This window comes from Anticarsia gemmatalis, chromosome 10, assembly GCF_050436995.1.
Source record: "Anticarsia gemmatalis isolate Benzon Research Colony breed Stoneville strain chromosome 10, ilAntGemm2 primary, whole genome shotgun sequence".
Taxonomy (NCBI): Eukaryota; Metazoa; Arthropoda; class Insecta; order Lepidoptera; family Erebidae; genus Anticarsia; species Anticarsia gemmatalis.
Window position 1 is genome coordinate 6828097 of NC_134754.1, and position 22999 is coordinate 6851095.

A 22999-nucleotide genomic window follows, 5' to 3' on the forward strand; every position below is an offset into this window, starting at 1 on the left:
ACGTAACATTCCACGCTTTGTTGTTTCGCAACAAATGAAATCTGAATACTTTCTTGAAATGGAGGCAATTGTGAAATTTTTGGCCTTTAAGAGGATGTCAGTTATGAAGTCTGGGACAGTTTAAAGAGCTTTTTATGAGCACTAACAGCACTTCACTTGTTTTTGATTACTCCCTGTTTCGTTACGGGCCCTTATTAAGCGATCTGTCCCGGCATTTTCACTGCCGCTTTTTTGTTTCGGAATTTTAAATTTAATTTCTGATAACGACTCGTTTTTGATTTAATACAACGTACAATAAGCCTTTATGTATGTATTAATCACTTCATGCTTTATATGTAACCATGTTGTTCTTAAATAGCATCGTATAAACAAAACTTGACATGATATCGTTCACAGCGAGTAATTATCATGTTATATAGCATTTTTAACATAATTTAGAGATGTTTTATGTTATTTATAATATATTCAACGTTGTGAGTTATGAAGATGTTGCGTTTATAAATAATTAAGAGGCCATTAGTGTCTGTCGGTGTGATTGTTACAAATTCGAACCTCATCGTAGCGACACATAAATGAACTATTTAGTTAATTAACGCGACTATTCGAGAGCTCATAAATGTCACTTTTACATCCACATAATTCTTTCCAAACCATTTCAGTCTTGTAGAATATATTTGGAACAAAAGAAAGGGAAGTTTGGTTAACATTTATACAAACTTTATGAGTTATGTCGTGCTCGTTTGTATCATATTAATTTCATAAGATGTTAGTTTCTATTATAGAGACTGTGACTAAATACTTGAAGAAAAATTTACAATTTGATATTTATAGTTAAGAGTTCCTTTCAAAATTAGAATGCATCCTCTATTTTGTTTTTAATGGTTCATAAATAATATTTAATGGCATTTTTGTAACCAGTCTATCAAAATAACAGATTACGATATGTTCAAGAAGATGGAACCTCCATGCTTTATTAAATTGAATAAAACATAGATTCTTAGCTGAAATACTGTAACCATAAAAAGAAAATGCGCTGAATTTATTTTCTAAAGAAGTTAAATGTATTCACGGTTTCAAAGCTTCATGATCGTAGTTCAATATGTATGGAGCAATACAGAAAGGTATAAGACTGCGTGGGTACATCTTTTCAAAGACGATTTATGACATCTACCTACTCGAAAACGCTTTGGTAAGGTGTGGATTACAAATGTAGACTGTATTGATCAATGTTCGTGCTTAAAATTGAATTTGAAATAGACGTAATAAATTTAATACGCAAATCAAGCTTGCTTAGTTTCGCACATAAATCTCACTTTATTTATGCGGTTTTAACTTTAAAATTCCCTTTTTTATGGTTTAAATGCGATTTTATAGAAATACCTTTGAATAAGAGCAAAATGTCAATTGAAATGAGCAAGCTGTGAGTTTCTTGCCGTTTCTTCTAACAAGTAATGAGCTTTACTGAAACGGTCAAAATTATAAGACTATTTCGACTATTTTTAACCCCCGACGCAAAAAGAGGGGTGTTAAAAGTTTGACGTATCTGTCTGTCTGTCTGTGGCATCATAATTTACCGTGTTTAGGAAATAAGGGATATTTCGGATAAATCCTTTGTAAAATTCAATTTAAAGTAACACGTCGTCCCCCGTAAACGTGTTAAGGTTAATAGTATAGGGATTTTGGAATATTTACATTAGCGGAGAAGATGTAGAGAGTAAATAAATCCCGGACAGAATTAACCTGGCTCTTTGACCCTTACGAAATTGACTTCTCATTGTTGAAATTTAGGACTATATCTACTTACGAATAAGTAATACAATCTTACCAACATTAAATTCAGATTTTAATGCAAATTTAATTTCGATAAAAATCCACGAATTGTTTCATAAAACCGACTAAAATAAACTTAACCTTTCTTAAACCAATGAAATTCCTCTTACATTTTCTTAATACGACTTTAATTCTAATAATACATACAGACACAGGTTTATGAAATTACGCCTTTTCCCCAGAGGGGGTAGGCAGAGACCAAAAAACTACATCTCCAGTTAGTTAACAATATTTAACCGACGTTAAGACAAGTCCGTAGTTTTCACTTTCATTGATAACATATTATTATCTCAAATGAATAAAGTTATGAAATCGTAGTAACACACACAACTACAAACATTTATTATCGTAATTACACGTGTCTTCGCTAAAGCATTTACGTATTTTTCTAGGTGTGTAATTTTGTGAAATTATTCTATAATTTACATTCAATAGGCCTATGAGTTTTGACAGTTAATCTTCATTGAATAGGAACCAGCTTTTAAAACGGGTCTTACGTGAGAGGTATGTATCAATAGTTGAACTTTTAATGTGTTTTCATTAAACGAGTACCTACTAAGGTTATTGCCAAATAAAAATGTATCTAATAAGGTCCAAGCTTATGTATTTCGGCCGAAGAGTTTGTAACCTAATAAACACCGCAATATATCATCAACAAGTACTTAGTTTTTATCCATAATAGTTGTTACTATTATGGATAAAATAAAAACTACTTGTCGGAATTGTATAAAATTTAAATGAATATACAGAGCAAGCACCATTTTTCTCAGGTCCCTCGACTAGAGAATCTGCTCTTTTTTCAAGTCGGTAAATTAACAACATTTTGAAGCAAATTATCTTCGCCTTACTTAGATGTTTTCTTATAATTTTTTTTGGGAAATTAATATGCTCAGAGATTGAAACGTCAACGGGCATTTGGTTGCCCCTTCGGGTTAATTAGTTCTGATAGCATCTTACGAGTAATACCGTGGCAGATTGTTAACGGCTAAACTTTATTACCACATAAACCGCGAATTATCTATTGAATTGGTTTTCATGAGGTAAATCTCATATTTGGTTAAGGTTTAAACATTAATATCTCATTTCTCAGAAGGTATGTAGGTAATTTAACTATCGGTAGTGTGGTTTTCTTTTCAATGATAATTATTGCAGATGTTTTAACCTGGGACATTTACAATCTATCACCCTACCAAATTTTATCCCAATCAGTCGAGCATTTTCCGTGATGGAAAGACAAACGAATACACTTTTACATTCATAATATTGGTGTGGATTCGTGAAGATTGTAACAACGCGTATTTTGTTTATCATAGAACTAGAACCAATGTTGAAAAGAATAAATAGACTTGTTATTTTTAGATCTTTACTAGAGGAATTCAGTGCGTAGTATCCCTGTGAATGAAAAAGGGAATAGATAAACGTCAGTCTTGTTTACGTTAAGAGCATTGACTATGAAACTGTTTCAAATATTTAAGGTACTTATTTCGAAGGTAATCGTGAATTATTTCAAGAACTTTTGAATCATAATAGTCAAGGGCCGATTTAACTATTTATAGTACCGGACATCCTATCTCATAGTTAACGGAATTTAAGCATAATGTGAACTAAACATTTATGTAAAATCTATTCAACCCGATCTACTTTGATCAAAATAAAAATCTGGGAGATGCAAAACTGTACAGTAAATTAAGATCTTTAAGAAAAACTTAAAATTGCTGCGATAGGAGTCAATGGAACTAAGTATTATACAACGACAATCAATACAAAATCTAACTTGATTTTACCTTAAGTCTAGCTTGAAAAAGGAAAGAATTGATATAGCTTATTATTTACTTAGGTTCGTATTAATAACCTCGTGACAATTTGGAAGCTCGGTTTTAAGAACCCGTTTGACATAATAAAATAAAATAGTAACTTTTAAACTATCGCGTTGCATGTTAAATGTATAATAGAATACGGGAATTAACGCGAACACGCAATTTACCTTAAAATATAAAAGGCATTTTAAGGTAAAATGCGTGTTCGCGTTAATTCCCGTATTCTATTATACATAACATAAAATAGGTTCTCAAAACCGTATTCCCTAGTTGATCCCTAGTCTATTAATACGGACCTTAGTTATTGTAACCGCAGTACGTTCGTGAATTAAAGCGGGGATTTTCCGGAACCGTTAACTCATGCATGTAAGCTGCCAATTTGGTATTTTTGCTGACTGGGATATTATTCGTTTTGAATCGTACAAGCCATTTTAGTTCCGACTAATAATGCATTCATTATTCCTCCCATTTTTTATTATTTAGTAGCAAGTGGTAAATTGAAACAGATTATAAACCTAATAAGTATTTTTAGTTTCTAGTATTTACTTATACTTCATGTTTAATTGCGATAGTCAATATAAACAACAAAAATGTTTATAGACTCAGGGCTGACCAAAAAGTAATAATTTTATCTTATCTCCATTCATTATCACTGCTCTACATCATCATTAAAACTGATACACAAAAGCGACATGTATTCACTAGGTTTACAATCCGGCAGAAGCTTTGACAACTTACAAAATTTCTAATAATTTGTTAAAATTGTATCCAAACAAATATTATAAATCCGGAAGTTGGTGTGTCTATCTTTCATGCTTTCACGGCTAAAATAACTGTACCGATACGGATGAATATAACATGGACATAGTTCCTGAAGCGCTATTTTCTACAGTCGGTACTATTGAGTATCGAGAGTGTGACTTTTAATAATGTACTACAAGTATGGTTCCTGCAGCGCCCGCTAGAAGCGCTGATCAGATTTTCATACATTTATCAATAGCTAGCCGGTTGTCGATAGTCGATAGTGGTAAAAAATCGCGATACCGATCTCGATCAAACAAAGGCTACTTTTCGAAATATTCCTTAACGCTGAAATAGGTGTTGCAAGCGAGCGATACCGTGCAGCTCAGCTAGTACGAAATAAACAATATATTAATTTGAGTTGGTTTATTTCAAGTTTGCAACAAGTTATAGTTTCATATCAATGGTATGGAGATTGAGTGTCGTAGGTCATCTCGTCAGCGTCGATAGCGGACGGGACGGGAATTGAACAGAGATTCAGATTCTGTGGGAGCATAACGCATGCATCTAGGTCGCTGGTTGCGGCTAGATGACGTGACGCTAACATCATTTGATGCCACTCCACTGTGAAACATCGTTTATGACCACTATATTCAATTCTTTGATGCTTCACTTATTTCAGTCAATACTAAAAACGTTAATACAGAATTACTATCTATTTAAAGATACAAACATTGTTTGTCTAACCCCCGGTTTCTGAGGTACATTTAGCGGCAGTTTATTTTTTCAATAGCGTTAAAACCCATACAAAAAAAACGCTATTGAATAGATATAGGTAGGGTAGTTTAAAATGTACTCAGAAACCGGGGGTAAGAGCACGTATCTAACAGGTTGTATTATTACCAAAAACGCAACAGAAGATTTCGCGAGTAAATACCAAAGGCAAATAACAAATGTGCATTAACTTAAAGGCTAACTTTATATTTTTCATGTATTTGAAATTACCAGTTACTTCAATAATCGCTGCCACTGATGATACCTTCCAGAGATTCATTATATTTAAACAAACAATTAAGGGATTTGTTTGTTCAAACTGAATAGCAATATGAAAAGGTATCAATCACGTTATCACGAAAATTATTTTAGATATGAATATTAATTGCCAAGCTTAGTAATAACTTTATTCTGAAGGACACGAAAATACCATTTTGTTTGCCCATTTTATAAATTGATACGATTTTTTCGATTCCAATATTAATCACGTTTAAGCTAATATTAGTATTTCATAAAAAGTGTGTGACTGTCATGTCAGGTTTAATAAATGAATCGCTTAAATGATGGCGCCAGGTACAGACTACTTCACGAATTTAGGTTCTATCATAAATCATTTGTAGCTGTGTCGTCAGCTTTTTTGGCGACGAAATTAATATTTTTATGCCGATCTCGGAAAAAGCTCTCCAACAACATAAAAATATTCGTCATAATGATGTAGGGATATATTATTAAAGATTTATAAGACCCGTAATAGAATTTTTTTTCGTGTTTTTTCTATGTAGAGATCCATTATCCCCGCACTTAATTATTGGTTAAAGTATACAAAATACAATTAGTAAGGAACCCGGCCCCACATATTATGTGACTACTGGCGCGACAAGTTTTATAACAATCCTCTGAGCTCCATCAATCACAGAGCTCTTAAACGTCCAAAGTTTGATGCTGCAACATTATTCACCCTCTAGACATACGATTAATGCCATGTTATTACAACGAGGAGCGAGACCAAACTCAGCTATACATTATTTTCGAAACGTTACGCGTATTTATTACAACTTTATAATCTGCCAGATAAACTGCACATATGGACAATTTATTTGGCGAATGCTAGCCGTTAAAGGAAGGCCGAGTCGCCGGGCGCCGGCGACGCGCGACGTCCTACAGTGCACGAGTGCAGCTCGGCGAGGGATGATCAAATCATACATATTTTATCATCATGTTTTTGTGTCAATGCGACAATGAAGACGACTCCTTGTATGCGATTATAAAATACTCGTAAATATTTGCGACGCCATCACTGATATTTTCGTGAGATAAGACACACCTCTGGAAATCAGAGTCGTTTTAAGAAAATAATAAAAGTAATAAAGATTCAAGACATAAAACGTGGGAAAACGGATGAAATATAAAGTAGTTGAAAATTACGACCCCGTTGTAAAGTTTTCCACTTCGTGAGTCTCGAATATTTCTGACAAACGGTGATTGGTTCGACGATTGAACCAGATAAATTGTTTTATTTTTATATACATGTATCTGCGATCGATCTTCCATAAAGACAGGTTACGGTACATCACGACGAAAGCAAAAAGTGTTAGAATAAGCCGTAAACACAATGGAACATTTATAACATAGCATTGCCGATGATCATTATTGTGTATCGATATTGCGCTGAGGGCTTCTATACAGTATATCACGTCGTGGACGGAAGTGGATAGTAGAACATCGAACAATGGTTCTACGACTCCGACATTTTCATGTGAAAAAATATATCTACTATAAATCGGTGATGTCAATAAAAAAGTAAAAAGTTAAGATCTAGAGAGACTATTGGAAATAGTTGGAAGTACTTCATTCGTTTTGCTCTTAACTGTGGTCGTTGAGTTTTCTTTATTAGTGCGTATTTCCGCTCAGAAAGCTAAATTCTGCAAAGATCGTTAATATAACATTTTATTGTAGAGCTTTAATTAAACCCGAGTATTTAGACACTAAACATTTTTACAGTAATATACGATGATGAGTTGCATCCTGTATACTGAATGTAATGTCTCATTCCTCGAATGAAATTGTCCGTTTGATTATAATTCCAAAAACTGCCTCTACAATTTATTTATTGGACTCGGTTCCTGGAATTATATTTCATGTAAATTAAAAACACCTAGTATTTATTCTGCGTGTATATTTTACAATATTTAATACTGAGTATGAACTACAGAATGTTTCTCTAAATCTATGATTCGAGTTTTTCGAAGACCTATTTAAGTTCCCGGAGAAAGTTAGTAGAGTTGTAACATAGCAAGTCACTCAGTTGGTATGTATTCAAAATTATCGGCGACATTTGGCTTGGGCCCAAAGACGGAGCAGTACGTGATCGGAAATATTTGGAATTGCCTATTCATGACTATCCCGCGTATGGAAAACTTTTACACTGTCGGGCCTTAACTCCACGAAAAAGTGATCGAGCTGTCTGTACCTCAATGTTTTGATTGTGAAGGGACAGTGCTTTGAGACAGCACTTTTATAGAACTCTTTGCTTTGTCTTGAATTAAGCTATTAGTCTAATTATGTAGCTTAGTAAATTTAATATTCAATCAAGTTGAGCTTTTGAAAATCAACAATGTAACGGATAAGTTTAGGTAACATCGTGTACTTGTAACTATTGATAAAAACGTCATTCTTTATTCATAAATCTCGGTATCGTAAATCGTAAATATCGGTAAGAAAGCAGAGAAAAGATTTTACATAGCTAACCAATACTATCGGGCAATAAATAACGCTAACTAATAATTATAACGTCTCTTAATTATAGATACAAATCTTCAATTATATAAAAGTTATAGTACGACCATCATTTGTACGGCGTAATTTATATTATTGTTGAATCGTATATTATTATTTTATTAGAGAGAGGTATTTAAAGCGTAATATAATATATCAAGAACAAACGATATTGACTGGAGTTTGCAATTGGGTTATGATGTGTTAACTTGCTAAAGTTTATAATAAATTAAACTAATATGTCAAGGGACTTTGTACGCGTGGATTATAAACGAGAATCTGGAAACTATAAGCTGTTTGATAGAGATGCTTTTATATTATAGTACAAGACGTCGCTTAGTAAATGTCAAATATATATTTTTCTTATTGGATAGATATATTTTATTAGAATTCTCATGTAAATAAATGTTTACATGAATCAAATTTTGATTAAAACTGTACAGATTATTGATTTGCAATTAGTGCATTTATTTATAGTACATGAGATTGAGCTTGATGTCTCAATATTTTCGTTGTGCGGAAGCTCACGCTTCTTGTTCTAAAGTAACTAATTACCTGCTATTCCTTTGTAGTGGGACGGAACCAAACTTCGTCTTCTAATTATGTTCTCTTCAACTGTCGTTCTGTTCCTTGCTTATCTTTCATCTGCATTTATTTTGTTCTTAAAGTTATTTTCGTATAATGTCGTCATAGTTACGATAATTCCTATGAACCTCGTAAATTTTGTGAGGTATAAATGATATGTAAATAAATAGCGTCAACACACGTCATTATGATGAGAACGGAAATTAATTGACCTAGTAATATTTAATCAGCCTTAAGTAAGTGATTTTACATACATGCGCTCGCTAAACTTGTTTTAGTTTCGCCTCTGATTGATATTTCGATATTCATTTTTAGTAATTTAGAATATCTCATTGCTTTATCAAATATTGAAGACTCATCTTACAAAATTAGATTCAATTGTGAATGTTATGGTTAAATCGGACTTGAGTAAGGCTTTTGTTATGGCAAAAATTCTCGGCACGTTAATTCGCGGCGGATATTATTCAGGATCAATAACAGAATAAAATTAAAACTTGTATAATATGATGTAAAGCCTTGGGACTGAACGAGAATAGATGAAACCCCACAATAAATTAATGGAAATGAGATGTTTTAGGAAGAAAAGTTCTCGCGTTTCCGTCACTACCGGGCAAAAGAAAATTCTAAATGCGCGTAAGGCGTCTACGAAAAGCTTTCGATTCTCTGTTAAAAAATAGATGTCCGAGGAATCGGTGAAAGCAATTAATCTAATTTAGAAGAATTTGATAGGACAAAGACGAGACACTTCTAAAGTAAAAAAGTAGTTTTAAGTAAAGTGAATGTAAACGATTTCAAGCATTTATCTTAAATGAAGAAGTTTTTAAGACTTTTCTAAATTACAACGACCTCTTAGTGAATTTATTAAGGACTATCGGTATACACGGTTTCAAGAGTTTGTCTCACAGCTTATGTGCACAAATAATTCAAATGAGTTCAAAAATAACATGTTGGATTACTTTGATTAAACGACCTTGCGGTGCAGCTGATCAGAAAATTCACATGTGAGTTGTACTGAGAAGATTAATAGGATACTTAAGTTTATAAGTTTTAAATTATATCCGATAAGATTTATTAGCAAGTTCTACTTAAAGAATTTCAGATTTATTACGCCACTCTCAAAATGGTTAAAAATATAATTATTGAATATGACTCACAAGGTTTATGACACAGTGAAATCATGTCTAGGTATGTTTGTATTTATTGCTAATCGTGTGCGTTCAATTTAAGTGTGTTAGATTCCTAATCAGGCTAGCCGACTTATGTAGTTTCTATTGATACTTTCGAAATTGAAAACAGTTCAATACAAGTGTGAGATGACAAAATAGGTGAAGTGAATGGTGAGCCTCCAGACGCAATAGGCACACACGTGCTCGCTTGTCGTGATTCTATCGGCGAGGCGGCACGACCGATCGCAGCCTAACGACCGGACCTCGGGCCACGGCCATATGTTGTTAACTTACACACCAACTAACAATATGACACTTTTCACTTTAAATTTCCACTGGAGTAGTTAATCGAGGGTAGGAAAGAGTGGAGGACTGGGAACTTGGAGCGGCGAATACGTTTGAAAGTTGCGAGTAAGTTTGTTGGAGCGGGTAAGTTGTGCGCTAGGTAGTGTGACGGGCGTGTGGTGGCGAGTGTGCGGACTGTGCGGCGGGACCGAGCGCGCGACCGCAGCGCCTTCGTGTACAGCTTACACTGATTTTTTGTCGGAGGCATCGCCGCTGGCCCGCCGCGTGCTCCACATTCGACGACCGGTGTGATACGCTCTACACTGCAACATTAGGGCTGCTACTTCTTATTGAGACATATCTTATATTCATTTCTTGGTTATAATTATACAAAGTCTTTAAGACTTTGTATGATTATAAGCTGAAATTTCAGGTTTTATTTTTTTATATGGGTGACTTAGGGGTACTGTTTTTGAAATTATTGGATATTCTTTTTTTTATCATAAAAGTTTTATGACATCTTAAGCTTTACTTAATTCGTTATCACTACAACATAGAAATCGATCTGAATATCAGTACCTAATGCAGTAGCAGGTGTGAACCCTATTACAGATTCACAACTATTACCCGGCCCGGAGCGACTTGCCACAACAACAGCTCGCGACTTGGCAGCCTGTTAACTTCTGCTATTGGTTGGATTACCTCACTTACCTGCCAACTACGTGTCCGATACAATTACGTACTATTATGGTTTCGCAATGTTCCTACACTCGGTATTCTCTCTTATTAGCTCCAATAATAAAGTTATCCGAACACTGTATATGGAGATTTGATATCTAAATGTTCGATACTTGTGCTTCCGAAGCGAACTTGTTGGAATACGAAGTATTATTTGAAAGTATTAGTACTTACTGTTATTAAGTGTCGTATATTGTATCCTGAAGCTTCGAATAAGCATTGATGTAATCATAATACAGTTCAGAAGTTTCGTTATGGAGTAATAATGTATGTTGCTAGAACTAATTCTTTCAGAATGTTAGCTGGAACTTTTGCGTACGCACTTATTAGCTACAAGGTTTCTCTGAAGTTTTTCCGTCTTCACTTTAACCAAGGACTTAGATGATCAATAAAAATAAAACAACACCAGAAGTACACCTTTCAAAACATCCGATTAAAATCTTTAATTAATTGAGTTATATACTCCAGGACCGGAAACATAAATAGACATACGTAACATTTAAAAATAAATCACACTAAACTTCAATAATATATAATTAGACAATTAATAAGGAGACTCAAGACAGTATTTATGGCAATAGCCAATTAACCACTTATTGTATTTACCAAGTGATAAATTAAGTTTAGCCGCTCTACTTGTTGCTTTCGAAATAACTAAAAATAGACCATAAATTATAGAAATTGCGGCACCATAAACAATTAATTGTAATCTGTATAATAAGAAGGCGCCGAAATACATTTATTCTTGTTTGTCTACCATTTACTGTGATTCATGTTGTGTCAAAATATAAATTAAAAAATTGATTGTCGTTAGTCAAAAGTCCAAGAGTTATAATTAAGTTGCGCGTTATAAAGTAGTCATTTCCGTCGTGGAATAAGATTAAGATAATTTAATCTTGTAAAATAACATGTTTAGCTTACGCTTATTTTCAGATGAAAGCACTTTTGCGGACAAATGTCACATAAAGTCATTAAAACATGTCATACAACAGACCTAAATTACTCCAATTCTCTTAGATGTTAGGCCTAATGGGCTAAAGTCTGACCTAAATTCAGTACCTATACCGGGAATAGGTATGCAAAAACCCAGAAACACACTATTATGTCATATTATTTAGTACCAATTAGAGCAATAATACCACTACTTAATAATGACTGGATGTTTTATTATTAAGCAAAAAGAAAAGGTTGTTATTAAATCATAATCGTACAGACGACGTATAAGTTGATGTCGTCATTGAGAGATCAGGTGAACAGGCGCCCGCAGATTCTACATGAAGAAAAATATCATCTCATTATGAACGTTAATCCGACCTGCCAACCTTCATGTTCCTGACAATATTTCTTCAGGATTTGAGGATTACCGAGCATGTCACTCTGTCATTGTTGAACAAGTAAGATGTGTATTATTTACCTCTTGGTTTCAACTGCGTTAACTTAGTGTGCATTTCTGAATATATGTAGCTTTACATAAATAGATGATATTAATTAGTAATTATCTTATTAAACTAGTGCAGTTTCTGAATTCATTTTTGTCCTGAAAATTTTAGTTTGTTTGGTGCAAAAATATCCTACTTAGATATTATATTATAAGGGGTAACCAAGTCTTAAAATCTTGCAAGTTCAAATTGTTACAAGCATTACTTGACCATATTTCTTATTGAAATTCTTTCCTCTCACGTTGCATCAGTTTCCCTCGTACTTTGCAAAGCCACGTAGAAGTAGTTTATCAGAGAATTTCCACCGCCATCTAATTCTATGAACGACCGAGTGTAAAACATATTGAAAAGATGTTAAACACGCTTCGAAGAACGCTATTGGTATTCTTGATGTGTTGATGTCTTGCAAAAGTACATTTTAGTTGTAGATAAACAACACTTTTATGGTAACTTTATTTGCGACAAACTGCAAAACATTGTATTGTTTTAAACAACTGAACTTTTTCGTTATTCAGCTTTATAGGGGTAAAAACAATGAACTTCATTTTTTATTTACACGCGAAAAACATTATTTATCCACATCTTAAAGATATTTTTGAAAACTATTTCGTAACATAAAGTTTCCGACAAAACAGTCTACATTTACAAGACATAATAAGTACTCTGACGTCACACTTCTAGTAACGTAAGCTCAGCAGACAGATGCTATCGCATGTTGAAATTCAGATGATCCAAGGTTTCTGTAGCCGTGTGAGAGCAGTACAAGCTAAGCTCCGTGACAGTATGTCAAACAAACAGTCCCTCTGAGAGTAGATTAATTAGTTTATATTTTGTACGTCTCTTGAGACAATCTGAATCTGTCTCGGGGTTCAAAGTCCACATATACAAGAAATTAGATTATTCAAATATTCTGGATATCTATTGTGCTTGCGTCACCATTTTCTGTTACGAAATCAGTACAATGGTACACGATACGAAGAAAACATCGTTTATTTTGTTATACTTTGATTATGAAGACCTTTCATGGTGTGATAATTTAAAAAAAAAATCCTTTTAGAAAGTAAGGTGTAAAGTTACAAATTAGGAGGTCGTAAAAGATACGGAAAACGTTTTAAAATGTTTACAAACTGAAATAAATATTAATGAATACTTCATAATAAAAACAAGAGAGTTTGCGTTTATAATGAGCTAAGGGACAGGTGGCGGACGTATTATTATATTTCAAAGCAAATAATACAGTCGCATCCGGAACTCATGTCCCAAAATTGATGAAACGATGTTTTTATGGAATTATATTACTTTTCCGTAATAGTACGCTGAACTAGTACTGCCAGATAGTATTTTTCAAGATCTATAAAATGCAATAAACTAAAGGAAGATACTTAATTATTAACTACCAATAAACAAGAAATTACAAGTTCTTTCAATTAAGAAATGTATTACTTAATATGTAAGCCATTGTACAGTGCCTTTAGAACGTAATAATATTGTGCAAAACACATTAAAATAATAAACGACGTTATTTTCACTAGATGTAGTTTCTACAATGCGCTTTTTCAAAACTACATTACTTCTGCTTATTCTTAACAAAGTACATTATTACAAAGGATAATAAAGTTGCTGGAATGTGGAAATATTTTTTCATGAAAACTTTAAAGAAATTCCCTGAAAGTACATAAATAGAGGCTGTAATCTTAATGCCACCACCGAGTGTCGTAAACGTAGTGAATTTACTCACTAAACTTTCTAACGAATTTCATCGAGTGGTTTTCATTGTAAACAGTAGGAGCAGAATCTCTATTCTATTTTTTTCGGTTTAATTTTAGGATGTAGAATAATGAGTACATTCGTATTCAACATAGTAAGATTCAATTTGAAAAGCTTCGATGAGTACATTTCGTATTTGCATTAGAAACACTCTTTACTTTAACATAAAGTGCTTACTAAAATATTTACCAGCTAAGTCTTCTATCAAGAATTACACTGAAAATAGTGAAAGCTCTTTATTTGTTGAGTTCTGAGAAAAAAAGGTTGGTGCAGACAAAATTGCATTGTTAAGTTGAAGCAAACATCAGCAAGAGACAAAGACATTTGTCGAAACAAATAACAACAGTTTCATTAGCAAAGAAATGCGCGGTTACGAAAATTGGACGCCATTTTTCGTCGTTATGCTAGAAGAGATCTCTATTTAATTTGAGGATTTAGTTGAAGTAATTGTCGTGATAAACCATTCGTTCATTTTGATAAAAATATTCACGTTTGTAAAATTTATACCTCTTCATCTAAAATACCTTATCTCACTGTCTCTGCTTTAAATAAATTGTATGTACTGTTGAAACGCTTAAATTTTATATTATTATAAAATTCGACTTAAAACCAGTCCCGAAATCTGCTGGAGAATGAAGACTGATTCAGCGAAATGTGTTAAATGCCATTTATTATCTCTGTCTGCAATTACATATAGCTCGAAGAACAATGAGAACTTAAATTAAGTTATGAACGGGTACTTATTTTGCTAATCGATTTTCAGGGTGGCCTTTAAAAAGTAAAAAGTAAATTCTCGGACAATACAGATAGGTATACGATATAATTTGTACAAGCTTAACTGCTTGAGTTGAAATTGATGACGGATTGTTATTGGTTAACTAATTCGTGTGTTTAAATGATTTTGTATGGTCAACACCGGCAATTTTTACTTTATTTACGAGACAAAAATTATGTTTTTCGAATTTATCGGCAATTACAAATCATGGTCGGAAGCGGAGGCTCGTGACGTCACATTCGCCGGAGGGTTGCCCCCAAGCGACGATAGTGTTGTGACGGGCCTCTACAGATTTATGATATTTACTTCTGTTGACCGAAATAAGCTTGCTTTGTGGTTGTTGTTTTTACAATAATAAAAACACAAACATATTTGGACTTGCATATTAAGAAGCTTATGGTGATAATAATTATGCGGCACCCTAAAAGGATACGATAATGATTTTGAATTTAATTATGTATTGTCGTGTAGACCACCTGCGCGATACAGAGAAGCAGATGACACCGTTAAAATAACTGCAATATTAAGGTTAGTTCTTGCAGATATAATTAACGGTGTAATTAAAACTTATGTTCCGAATCCCAAAATTGGAATTTGAACTATTTACTTACTCAAATACCATCGTTAAAGACTATTGCAAATCACCAAACCATTATACTTCATAAAATCACACAGAAAATTCCCTCAGAGCGTCTGTTTGAAAACTAACTGGCGAACTCGCACTTGCGTAGTAATCTTATTTAACGGACTGCAACGCCCCGTGTCGGGATCAAAGCATTTCAATAACATTTAAGTATAGTAATAACATCGTAAGGGGTGATCCACGAAATCGCATCTCCGACTATAATAATAAAGCTAAATTTGTCGCACACGCGTATGGAATTTAAAAAAGAGATTTAGACCCGAATACGTGAGCGGTATTGCTTTTATTAAATTTTGACGGTAGCTGTGTGAGGCTTGCGTGTTTTGTTAAATTGAATGAATAGGGGTACACGTAGGGTTTTTTGGTGTGAATATGACTGACTAGCTGACCCGCGCATCTTCGCTTGCGTCACATTAGAGAGAATGGGTGAAAAATGTTCCCCGTTTTTGAAACATTGTTTACTGGTACTCTGCTCCTTTTGGTTGTGGCGTGATAATATATAGCCTTCCTCAATGAATTGGCTATCTAACACTGAAAGATTTTTTCAAATCGGGCCAGTAGTTCCTGAGATTAACGCGTTCAAACAAACAAACAAACAAACTCTTCAGCTTTATAATATTAGTATAGATTATATTAATGATATAGCTATTATATACAAAAGATAATCTATATTTCCCTTAAGGCCATTTCTTCTAACGGCAGATAACTTTACCCGAGGAATCATTTTGCCTTATAATGTGTTGAAAATCGTTCCAAATGATCCTTCAAAATACAGTTCTTTTGATGCTTAGTAAAATATCACCCATCAGTTAGCTATCTGAAAATAACACTAGTCCTACTCAAAATATAAATGCGAAACTTTGTGAAAATGGACTCATGTATGTTTATTACTTTTTCACGAAAAACCTGGACGGATTTGGATGAAATTAAGCACGTTGATAGTTTATCATAGGATACTTTTACACGAACGAAGTCGCGGGCATACTTTAGTAGTCCATATTTATTGTAATAAAACAACATGAATAGAGTGTTCAGTCAATAGGTCGCAATATCTCGGTACTACAGGCACCAAGCACGGATGCAATACAGCTCAACCAGTTCAGAACGCGGGGTTTACGAGGCACCAGCGATACCTCCATGATTTATGTGCGATTTGATATATCGAATGTTATACTCAATACTAGTACTATCTGGCTGGTATTATAGGAGTGTGAAAAGGTAGTACTGAAATGTACAGAAACGATTTTCGTTTTATTCCTGAAATATATAAAATATTGTGCATAGATGAGAATTCTGTAAATTGATAAATATTTAAAACATTTATAGTTTTATAAAAAGTAAGCCCCTCATGAAGAACTGCTCTTGCGTCGCAGAAACTTTTTCAAGCAAAGGACACAAATTACAACAAAACCCGTAACAACTATTTGGGGTTCGAATGTGGGATTTAAACCCATGACCTCTTACCACTGCGCCACGGTGCTTTCATTGCTTACGCATAGTACTAAAAGGAAAAAGCAAGCTGATAGTCTTCACACTATCGCGTTTTTGTAGGAACTATGTAATTCATTTCACATTTCTGGGAAAGAATTAGCTAAATTGTACTCTATCTTTTCTTTGTGCAAAGTACAGATTGTAATTTACGATAAGGCAATTTTAAAGAGTTTTCGTGACGTGCAAACAGTCTGTGCATCAACTGGAGATAACAAAACTAATTCGGTGCTTGTTAAGACAAGTTCTCGAGAATCTTTTTCAGTGACTTATATTAATGAGTAAGTTTAAAAATTCTGTGCAGAAGCCGGCGAGCGGAAGAGTGCGATTAATATCTGTGTGTTTTCCGCCTTGGACAATTTGTATGGAGACTTTGTAAACTGCGCTACTGTTTGCAGAACTGCAGTTCAGAATGGTCATGACAGAATTTATTCTGGTCAAATTAATTACTGTTTGGTTTTTCTGAGAATGTTTAAGTTGACTGTGGTTTTTGTCTATTACTGTAACGTAGAGTAGTGTCATAATTTAGAATGTTGCCGATTAAAACACGTTGTTTTAATACGGGTTTCTCTATCACGTTGTTTTTATAGAAAAAAAGTTTTTATGAAATAACACTCTTAAATTACATTTAATGTCTTGTTTGGCCTTTAGACGATTAATTAAGAACTTTACGAAGAGAATCGCGTGTCAATCCCATTACACAGTTTTATGTTCAACTTACAAGTTACTTGCTAAGCTTTGTTTTCCCTTTTTCCTCCATTTGTTTCCAAATGACAATTGAGTAGAAATAAAAAGATTTTCTTAAGGTCAGATTATTTTTTATTGTTTTTTAGGGAACTTAAAAATAGTCCTTGTATCAACAACTTTGGTTCAAGACTGATTTATTACTAAACAGACATCGTCGGCGAGACTTTATTTGTTGAGCTTTGCGCTTCACTGCCTTTTCTACGAGTTTCATTGGTTTTTATTTTTACTTTAGGTAGGTAGACGAGCCTGAAATATATCCGTTACATAATATTCTATGTTGGAAGCCATCAGTATTTTGTATAACCAATAAGGGAATTTATATTAGAATGCATTGAATTAAAACGAGAGAACTTCTGTACAATTGTCGGAATTCCATATCTATAGTTCGATAGTAATAAGTAAGTCGTAAAAATGAGCATAATTTATTAGAATTTGCCTTGTTTTTCATTAACCGGAACTCGAACAGAAAAACAAGTTCTCAATAAGTCTTTTGGGGGAAATTGATTCCGTTACTTCATTCGTAATATCATAACTTTGATCATTTCATCAGTAAGTTATAAACTAACGCTTTATGTCATGGTTATAAAGCTCAGTTTGCAAGGCTTCGGGATTTATATTGTTTGTATTAAGTGCATTTATTGACAGAGATGATACATGTCTCCATATTTTAGGGGAGAAGTAAACGTCCCGCGTAAAAAATATTGCTTATGCAGCCTTCTCATAATTCACTGAAGAGGCATCTTACAATGTATACGGGCGCGAACAATTAATCTTATTGCCAAAAACACGCGCGATACCGATACCAAGTACAATCAACACATTGTGTGTACGTTGTTTTAATTTATTACTATCTTATGTTTTACGTCGTAATTCCCAGTGTGTTATACTCGTTTACGTGTCTTCACTCTGAAAAATAATGAGAATTTACAAGGAAAGTAGTGTAGCGGTATCAAAGAAAAATTTGCTAATGCTCGCACGCTTTTGAATTTTAATGGGGTCCTTTGTCCCTTACATTGGCTTGTAAATCCGGTAATATGTGTTGTTTTTCTATGTGGAGTAAACACTACATCACGTATTTTATATATATCTTCAATACAGAAGGTCGAGCCAAGATGAGATAAACTAATAGGTCGGATTAGGCACAAAGGTTTTAACTGACGTAGCCGATTCGTATCCAGGGAAGTTACGTAGTATTTTATTTAGATTTTCGCTCAGTGGATTCTTATCGGTAAAGTCGTGTGTGAACGTACGTTGATTACACAAATAGCTATCGGGCGTCGCATCACGGCGATCACGGCGAAACGCGACCTGCTCGCTCGGAAAGATTGATGGCAGTTAATGAAGCGAAACACCGGTGTCAAAAGTTCAAAACCGTGTAAAACGTTACGTCGGTGGACTGTGATTCCATTTAACATCGTTGCTGGTATTTGCACTTTTTAATACAAATGTAAACATTTTTGAGGTAATTATCGTAGGGAGGATGATTCACATTTATTTGTGGTTAAAATTAAACTGAAATCTGCGTTAGCCACGTAATGTGGATAGCCTTATATTACTGCTGATAGACTCTCCGAAGATTAATGGTTAACAATAATATGTTATTTTTCCTTAATAAAGATATTTTTTTTGCTTGTTTGCTATCACAAGACACTGCTTGAAAGCTAATTAATAGTGTAAAGAAATCGGAATGCTCAGCATGACGAACTTTTTCTGCTAATTGTCTTCAACACTTAAAACTGTCTTAAAGAGGGACATTCTTCCAACCAGCTCTTGTATGGTATTATCACAATATCTCTCAGTTTAAAGCTTACCATTTTAGTAAAACCAAGTCGTTTGATACAATCAACGTTAGTCATAAACGCTACCAAAATTACAACAAGCAGGAAGAAGCAGAAATTTTACAAATGAAATGCATTGTCGAAAATTTCAAATGTTTTAAATAACAGTATGAATGCATGTGATGAGTAAGGAGCAACATTGTCTACAGAACAAGAAAACGAGACAATGTAAGCCCGAAGCAATGAAGCGGACGTTACAATTCTTCCTCTTTTGTGTATCCATGTCAAGGATCGTTTATGATTTATAAACGTAATTCTCTTGTGAAATTTATTGTTTATATTGTTGATTATCCTCAGTGGCCATATTTGTATAAGATTACGGCTGTAATGCGTGATGATTAATCGTTTTGTCACCACAACCTCAAGCCTGTAAACCTCAATTGATTTTCACATCATTTAACGTCAACAACAAGTTATAATTATTTTCCTTACTCACTTCATTACGTGTTCTTTGTGACATGTATCTTTATTATTAATGTGAATTTAAATAATAAGCTGTATTTTTTATCTGAACTTTTGATTTGGGATTTGTTTATTTTGTAATCTTAATTTATTGCTGGATAAATCCGAAGGAAAGGACACACCAATAATAATGTGAAACAAAATATACTTTCATACGTTTATTGCATTGTAGGGCCAATTTTATGCTAGAATAATACTAAATGTTTCGATGGATCACAAAAGGAAATGTGATTACGTAGCAAGTACTACGTACAACGTTGTTACTAATTAGTTATCTCAGCTTATTAGTCCTTTGGGATCGTACCACTAAAACCTCCTTCTTTCACGTACAGATAAATGTAACATACGACAACACTCATAAGTCGGAAATGCTTATCCAAGCGGTTGTCATAGGTAAATTAAGCGAGAGCTAATGTCCCAGTTTTATTACACTCCTCAAGTGTTATCTGATTGAGATTCCTTTTTATTTCTTTGCCATAAATTGACGGGTACCGGGTGATAATTTGTGCTGTACAGACAAGATCCAGTTAGGAAGGCGCCGGCGACAATAAACGGTAACCCCTAAAATGAGCTGTTTTAAAACGAAATTGTTTAAGAGTGACATTTAATGTTCTCCTATCTTGAATCTTGAGGAAGTTTGAGATGGCTAAACTTTTCTTCGGGTAGCGAAAAGTTTCTTTGAAATATTTAGTGACGGAAACTGTTATGATGTGATTGATAAACAGAGTTTTGGTTTATCGCAGATTATTTTTTAGCCGAAAATCGATAGATTGGAGATGAAAAATATAAGAATGTTACAATATTTTCTTTGGCTTTATTCTAAAGTTTTAGTAAATTAGTTTCTTGATTATGATGTCATTGCCATACAGCTGCTTTTTAGCCATATTTGTTGCTTTACCCATTACTTTGCTCTTTCCTCGGACTTGTCACCTTTGCGTGTGAAAACTCTTAGTGTCAATAATGACATTAAAAGGTCACAAAAGGGAGCGGCCGGTCCAATTTCTGAACACACAATTTACATTCACTTTCGAAAACTGGACTTAATTTTGGAGCACCTGTATCAGGTAGAAGTAAGCTGGCAGTTACATTCGTTACACATTTTATTCCTTGCCCTGTTGCCCTCTTGGTTCAAGTCGCGTGTTTAATCCGTCCGTCAACCAGTCATACTCCATTAAGACATTATCGTCTTGTTATCTGTTATATTCGAGCACCTCAATGCTTTTAATGTTACGGTATGTTCTCGTTTTTTCCCCGTGTAAGTTCAGACAGCTTGTTAGATATGTTTTTTACGCTCGCCATTTAATAGAGTGATTGATCGGTCTGTTACTTGATTTTTGATAAGCGAGTACTAAACAACAAGCTCTTTATGTTCTGATAAATGTTCTTTATTTGCACTATTTTCTCTTTACTTTCTTTGTTCAATTAAGTGTTCGTACGTATCTTCAGAAGCATTCACGTAAATGATTACTTACAAGCTTTTAGTAACTTGATCTCACTCGAAATTACTTTCGTCCAAATATGATTCGAGTTCTCTTAACGACTTCAAGAAACGAAGTAAATAATGAGTAGCTCGGGCGTCAGGAAATATTCTCATAATCTTATTTCACTGCAACTTTTCTTATTAGAAGTTTGTTTGGAAATCGAGAGTTGGACTGGATGCAATCCTCCGATTTCACCGTCGGATGCTCTCTTGCGTTGCTATTTTATTTGTTGGAAGTTGTTATACCTACCTGTCGAGTCCGTTTCGAGTTTCAAAGCTCTACCTCACCTCGGGTCGGTATTCTCTCTATTAATACGTAACTGAATATATCTGCGCTGGCTCGGATTTAGCGCAAAGGTACAATAACTTTTATTTTATTCTTAAGGTTGTTCTCACAAAGAATGCGAAATAATTTTCACTTTATGTGTTACGTAAGCAAAATAATGTAAGTCCTCGTAGCCGCCTGATGTCGTATTCTAAGGCTTTGACACAGATAACAATGTTTTCAAATATTTGTGAATAAAATTTAATCAAATAGAAAACTATGAATACGAGTCACTGAGCTTTACCAAAATCTGTTATCCGCTCCAGAAAATATTAGCGTACACAGCATATACTAGTATACTTACTTTTATTGGCACAACATGTGAAATTCTACGCCTCTACTGAGGTTTAGGCTTAATATAAAATACGTTAGATGTATGGATGTGGATGAAGCAAAAGAAGTATTTATATATTTCATAAGAGTTCGTAGTAATTGCCGTTCTTTGGTTTCTGCCTAATGTCTGTGGGAATAAGGCAGGATTTTATGTATGTACGTGTGTGTGCCTGTCTTCAGAATATAAAAAGTGTTAGTAAAGCCTTTGTTTCAGATATTGTACTACTATTTTCAGTAGAAAAGCGGTAAGTAGGTAGAATTTGCTACCTGCTACCAAATTAAGACGTTTTACCCGTTGCCAACAGAAAATAGTATAAATCTACAAAATTATTAGACTTCTATTTTAGACATCCTTTGTACAAAGCCTTAATTTACTTACTAGTTCACTCACTCAGCCCTTGCTCATCTCGGTGTACTGAAGGTCGTCCATCCATCTTCCACGACAAATATAAACAATGCGGGGATCGTCTCTAACACTTTCCGAGCTCGTTACTGGATAATGTACGCAACATAATTGACGAGGGACTAACACCTTTATCTTGAGAATACATGGTTTTTGACATAATCAGTATAATTACGTATTTACTTGGCTTTTGGCGTAAGAGATTAAAGTAACATACAACAGTATAATGTTAATATTTTCTAAAGCATCGTTCTTTAAAGTATTAATAAAGCTTTCTGTAGTGCGATTCTCTACAGTCAGGACTGTAGGATCAACTACCGAGAGTTTGACGTCTAAAATGTACTGCAAAAATTAGTTCTTATGGCACCCGTTAGAGGCGTTAGGCAGGCTTTCATTAAACATTTCTCGATAGATAGCCCGTTGTAGATGATGTCAATAATGGAAGAGAGTCGCGCTGTCATCGTGTATCCTTACTTTTTTATGTTATAGAACATTTGCTAAGTATTGCTCACGTTTTTGTAACATAAAACCAGAAAGTTATTTTTATACGTATTTTGTAAGTCTTGTCAAAGTAAGTTGGCCTTGCAC

At 34.0% G+C, this 22999-nt stretch overlaps 1 protein-coding gene across 6 annotated transcripts in view; it reads right to left on the minus strand.

The window, feature by feature from the left end:
• LOC142976073 (monocarboxylate transporter 10-like) overlaps window positions 1-22999 on the minus strand; it is a 95593-nt gene that overhangs the window by 19322 nt on the left and 53272 nt on the right. For 2 of the 6 annotated variants that reach the window (XM_076119285.1, XM_076119288.1), the window contains exon 1: window positions 9983-10207. The exons of 1 other annotated variant lie outside the window; for it this stretch is intronic. The gene's annotated coding sequence lies outside the window, so the exon portion shown is untranslated. 3 more of the 6 variants (XM_076119290.1, XM_076119289.1, XM_076119287.1) reach the window with 3 other exon arrangements.